General features: G+C 36.8%; 1 non-coding gene across 1 annotated transcript; it reads right to left on the minus strand.

Annotated features, from left to right (window-relative positions):
- Window positions 1-4,729: 4,729 nt before the first annotated feature.
- On the minus strand, window positions 4,730-4,801 carry trnag-ucc (transfer RNA glycine (anticodon UCC)). Its single transcript has one exon. It is a non-coding gene; the product is annotated as a tRNA-Gly (tRNA).
- Window positions 4,802-6,633: the final 1,832 nt, after the last annotated feature.

Here is a 6,633-nt window from a genome sequence, read left to right on the forward strand (position 1 = left end):
TCAGTTGGCCGCACCGCAGCCAACTCGTCAATAAATGAGTACAAAACAGCGTTTTCTAGCACCTGTCGCTTACTGATTGTTTGGAATTATAAATATGTCTGTTAATATCACATGCACTTTTTTGTTTGTTGTTTTTTTTAGTTTGTTACTCAGACGCAGGCAGTGCGCTGTATGAGACAAAAAAGTAATATAGCCAACACAACCGCATAGCCGCTCTTTAGTGTGTAGATGCATGTTGATTTTATCAGACGATGCCGCGATTATAAATGAGAGTGACTCCTGGTTAACATGTATTAAAAGGGGTCATGTTTAGTCACTATTTAGTGTGGTATTTTTGACAATGTTCACTCATCATGACAGTAAAAAAGGGCATTCTAAGTCAATATACTGCAGTATTTTCTCTCCCAATCAGTACAAAATATGGTTAACAACCGGTCATGCATGAAAAAGAAAATGCCGTCATGTACCGTGAAACCGGTATAATTTTGAAAAATACCGTGATATAAATTATTGGTCATACCGCCCAGCACTACTTTTACCTACAGAATAAATGTATAGAGGTACAGTGTTTTGCCAAATATGAAGGTTCTGGTTTCAGTCCTTAACATCTTTATACATTATAGGGCTCATCAGCAGCATAATTTATTTTTTGAAAGGAAGTGTACTACACCTCTGATAAAGCGATAGACCCGTGTTTAAGGCTTGAGCTGCTAATGAACCCTAAATCTTAGCAGAAATCTTAGCATGGTTCCTAAGAAAGTTATGACAGCTCTGCACCCTTGAACAAGGAACAAACCGTAAGCTTTGGTAGCTTAAAGGGATGTTGAGTGCAATACTGAATTTTCCCATGAGAACTGAATAATCATTCAATTAACGAGTTTATTTGCCCATATAAGGTTTAGGAAATTGTGTGTAAACTTATTTGGCTTGCTGTCCACTGATGAGGGGCTCGATGAAGCAGCTTCAACTCTAGCTCTGATATACCCTCCCCAGGGACTTGATATAGGATGATTACAAAGGGCAAGGTACCTAAGATGAAGGTGGAGATTGGGGAGGTGGAGGGATGCTGGAACAGCTGAGACTGGAGAGAGGTAAGCAGCTGCTTATATACTCTGGCTGATGATTGAAAGATTAGATGGGCTCGCTCCTCTCTAACTTACGTTTAGGAACTTCATTAAATCAAACTATATCATACTTATTTTTTACTCCAAGTTCAAGTATCATGAGGTGAAGCATTTGTGAAAACACAAATGTATAACAAGAGAGATAACACTGACAAACCGGCCTCATAAAATACAGCAAACAAGGTAGGCACAAGAACAAAGCAACAATGAGTTAAAAAACATGGAAAAATAATTTAACACACTTAAATATAAGGTAAAGAAACCTTGATGAAAACAAGACACAATTAAGCCTAAATCTCAAAAAAACAGGTGCAAAGGTTATTTTACAGCAGGATTTGCCATCATATGATCCAGTAGGAACAACAGGTGACTTTAAGAGCATCAACGAGGGGGGTAAAAAAACTTCAGTACATTATTAACCACTCTTACCAATTCCTGAAGTGTGACGGGGTCTGCAGGACTCACAGAAACAGTTGTTGGTGAATACACGTCCAAAGATGTGAAAAACCACACTCAGTCTTCAAACCATCCTCTGAGAAGCTGTGTTGTACCAAATCAAAGGCTTCCATCAAATGACCTAACTTAACATTTTAGCTCCTTAAAGACCTCAGCAATGGCAGGAATTTACTTCTGAAAGTCACATGCACCTCCAAACTACAGTGTACGTAGTGGTGGCCACCAGAGTTTTAGAGATGGTCACATTCCACCTTATTTAATATTCTTATAGCTAAACTTTGAGCTAAAATTGGCTAGAAAAGAAAGACATGCATTTAATGGAGAACATTAGGCATCCTACGCTGAAAGTAAAAGTGATGAGTATTCTTTCCAAATTTATCTACAAGGTCCTTCAAAGTTGATGAGTAACCAGAAAAGCACACAAAAAAAGTTTCGGTCACTGTTCAAAATGAGTTGCTGAAAAACTACAAGAGACCAAAGTGCCATTTCCAAAGCCACAGTCTATAAAAAAATTTAAACTACAAAATATTCATATTAATACATGTTGAAGTAAGGCTACATTCTAAATTTTGCCAACTGTTGTTGGACAATACACACTCTTTCAAGAAATCACAAACAATGTAGATATCTGTAATAAATATATTAGATAATCTATATGCATCATAACACCACAACATTTACTACCGTTCAAAGGTTTGTGGTCAGTAACGTTATTATTTTTAAAAGAAATCTCAGAAATTTCAGCAATTAGATACATCAAAAGTGACAGTAAAGAATTTAACATTGTTACAAATATGTCTCTGTCAAATAAATGCTATTCTTTTGAACTTTCTATTCATCAGTGAATCATAAAAAAAAAAAAAACAGCAAAACTGTTTTCAAAATTGATAAGAAATGTTTCTTGGGCACCAAATCAGCATATTAGAATGATTTCTCTAGGATCATGTGACACTGAAGACTGGAGTAATGGCTGCTGAAAATCCAGCCTTGCCATCACAGGAATGAACTACGTGTTAAAGGCACAATATGTAATTTTTTGCCACTAGAGGGCACGTATTCAAAACAAACAAAGAAACAAAGGCGTAGTTAGATGACGCCGTGACTGAGTGTGGAATCATGGGAGTTGTCATCTACATCCCCACAGCCGAAGCAATCCGATGTGACTCGGGCAGAAATCATGTTCATGGATGAGCTAATGTATTAAAGATTTATTAAAGGAACACTCCACTATTTTTGAAAATAGGCTCATTTTCCAACTCCCCTAGAGTTAAACAGTTGAGTTTTACCGTTTTCGAATCCATTCAGCCGATCTCCTAGCTGTAGCTTAGAATAGATCATTGAATCTGATTAGACCGTTAGCATCTCGCTCAAATGACCAAAGAGTTTTAAAACGTGACTCTTCTGTAGTTACATCGTGTACTAAGACCGACAGAAAATTAAAAGTTGCGCCTGAAAATACGCTAACTTCCATCAACATAACCAACGTGACCACCTGCTTGCACAGGGAGCGTGCTGGGGACTATTTTCAGGCACTGCGTAATATTATTGCGCCTGCTGCACCCATGGTACGGCAGCAAAGTTCCTTGATTATTACGCCGGAATGAGAGTACAGTTCCTAGCCATATCGGCCTAGAAAATCGCAACTTTTAATTTTCTGTCGGTCTTAGTACACGATGTAACTACAGAAGAGTCACGTTTTAAAACTCTTTGGTCATTTTCGAGCGAGATGCTAACGGTCTAATCAGATTCAATGATCTATGCTAAGCTACAGCTAAAAGTGCTACCGCCAGACCCAGAGATCGGCTGAATGGATTTGAAAACGGTAAAACTCAACTGTTTAACTCTAGGGGAGCGGAAGTAAGCAGCGGAAGTAAGCAGCGCTGTTTTATCATACTAGATACATTTGAACGTTCTGTTATAATGCTACTTTGTGCGGTCGTCACCTGTCCGAAAACCTGAAATCGAGGGGTTATGACGTAATTGGCAGGTGACAGAATGACACTATGGACACGGTCTGTGTCACTAGTTAAAATTGCTTATTTCTCTGGATTTAAACATTCTTCGAAACATTTGGGATAATGTAAATACACAAGTCAGCAAAATATATAACACTGTTCTAGTGGTTTTTGGATATTTTAATAAAAAAATCTTACATATTGTGCCTTTAAAATACATAAAATAGAAAACAATTGTGTCAAGTTCACAATATTGCTTTTTTTAACTGTATTTTTAAACAAACAAATTTTGCCTTGGTGTGCATAAGAGAAAGCAATAAAAAAAATTTGTACCGAAACATTTGAACGGTAGTATATACACAACTGTAGTTGTAGGTAAATGGTCTATATAATTATAGACTTTAATTATAGATTGTAATTATAAAATTATTAAATTTGGGTGGTACACTTGAAATTTAGGAAATGAATAAACATTTATGTGATAAAACATATATGTGATAATATATTTAATTTAAATGAAATTAAATTAAATAAAGTGAGTTATAGTTTTTGGTATTTATAATTATTATGTGAATAATAAATATTTGTGTATGTAGTCATAAGACTGATGCATAGGTCACATTCTTATATCAGTGTACAATGTGAAAAGACTTTTGTTTTAAATATTAGCAAATCAGATGAGACCAGTCTAACTTAATTTGCATAGGTTAAGCCATAGTATAAAATTTTGGTTTTCCTACATGCTTAAAAACTTGTTCAAACCAACAACTCTGTACCTACTTTACTTCAAACAGCTCTTTCTAAAGATACTTCTGTGAAGTATGTCTCATGACATAAACTATTAGTGCTGTCAACAAACAAAAGTCAGTTTTAAACAACAGCTGATGACCAAACTAAGATAACCTGAATATTCTGGTGCCCTGTGCAAGATGAAAACTGTCTTTTTCTGTACCAAGTAACCTAAATCTGATGGTTCATACTGAAAGTTAATTCAGTGTGTAAGTGTACATCTGGCCTGCTGTCTGTTTCAGCCACTATTAGGCTACAGTACCTGATCAAGAAAGTAATTGCTTTGCTTGCATTTCCCATTTTTAAGATCTGTACTTTCTCCTTAAACAGCATTATTTGCCAGTTACTTCCTTGTAAGAACCAAATGATTCAAAGAAAGTCAAACTTTCTGAAGAAAAAGATTTTTGCGTTGGCCGGGAATCGAACCCGGGTCAACTGCTTGGAAGGCAGCTATGCTAACCACTATACCACCAACGCTTACTGAAATCTCGCGAGTCATGCTGGCCACACATGGTAGAGGAAATCCTACAGCTCAACTATTTAAAAACGGATACGGAAAAGTGCATTGGAAAATTAGTAAAGGGATATGAGCAAAGTAAATAAAGTTTTAGTATAAACAACTTCTCTGAATAAATAAAAATATTAAGAGCAACCTATGCCTTGCTATCGTTAATCTACTTTCATTAAATATTCATTACACAAAACGTTTTACTAAGTACCATTGTGTATAATTTATATATAATACACGTTAATAGTATATTTTATCTGCCTTTACAACAGCTATTCTCAAGAATTTGATGTTTTTGTACACTACAAAGCTTGTTACATACAAGTCTCTCTCTAACGATAATGCCCAGGTTAGATAAACAGTCCTGGGGTCATCCTGTTCAACATGTAGCCGACAGATAACTTACCTTGGTTATAAGAAGAGGTTCCCTGTGCTCCAGTCCACCTCTGAGGGTAAAACCCCATGGTGCTCCCCCAGCAAGGGTCACATCCACCACTTTCCATCCCTCACCATTACCATGATGTTCATCAAAACTCCCAGATCCTTCCGAACTGTAAAAGATCCTGTGATCTCCTTCAGGAAAGCCGGAGTCTATAGGGTACTGGTTGATCGTGTCCATTTCATACACAACCTGTCTCCCAAAATAACAAAATTGTAGTCTTTTGTGTGTGTGTTTTTTTTAACTGATTCAAAAACAAAAAAACTAATTCGACATAGTCTTCCACATTAAAAGCAGCTGTTGATGCTATTCCACATGAACGTCTCTTGGATACTCCGTTGCCTAGTTTTCTCCTCTGGACGAGGCGCTGTCCATCGCTATGCTAACCACTATACCACCAACGCTTACTGAAATCTCGCGAGTCATGCTGGCCACACATGGTAGAGGAAATCCTACAGCTCAACTATTTAAAAACGGATACGGAAAAGTGCATTGGAAAATTAGTAAAGGGATATGAGCAAAGTAAATAAAGTTTTAGTATAAACAACTTCTCTGAATAAATAAAAATATTAAGAGCAACCTATGCCTTGCTATCGTTAATCTACTTTCATTAAATATTCATTACACAAAACGTTTTACTAAGTACCATTGTGGATAATTTATATATAATACACGTTAATAGTATATTTTATCTGCCTTTACAACAGCTATTCTCAAGAATTTGATGTTTTTGTACACTACAAAGCTTGTTACATACAAGTCTCTCTCTAACGATAATGCCCAGGTTAGATAAACAGTCCTGGGGTCATCCTGTTCAACATGTAGCCGACAGATAACTTACCTTGGTTATAAGAAGAGGTTCCCTGTGCTCCAGTCCACCTCTGAGGGTAAAACCCCATGGTGCTCCCCCAGCAAGGGTCACATCCACCACTTTCCATCCCTCACCATTACCATGATGTTCATCAAAACTCCCAGATCCTTCCGAACTGTAAAAGATCCTGTGATCTCCTTCAGGAAAGCCGGAGTCTATAGGGTACTGGTTGATCGTGTCCATTTCATACACAACCTGTCTCCCAAAATAACAAAATTGTAGTCTTTTGTGTGTGTGTTTTTTTTAACTGATTCAAAAACAAAAAAACTAATTCGACATAGTCTTCCACATTAAAAGCAGCTGTTGATGCTATTCCACATGAACGTCTCTTGGATACTCCGTTGCCTAGTTTTCTCCTCTGGACGAGGCGCTGTCCATCATTTAAATCCACTGTTTAATAATAAAGTAGAGTGTAAATTTACAAAACAAACTTACAGACGTACATAAATTTGTATCAATTCTCGAAACAAACGGCGATTAACCGAAATGTG

This window comes from Sinocyclocheilus grahami, unplaced genomic scaffold (genome assembly GCF_001515645.1).
Source record: "Sinocyclocheilus grahami isolate Dianchi unplaced genomic scaffold, SAMN03320097.WGS_v1.1 scaffold131.1, whole genome shotgun sequence".
In the NCBI taxonomy this organism is placed as follows: Eukaryota; Metazoa; Chordata; class Actinopteri; order Cypriniformes; family Cyprinidae; genus Sinocyclocheilus; species Sinocyclocheilus grahami.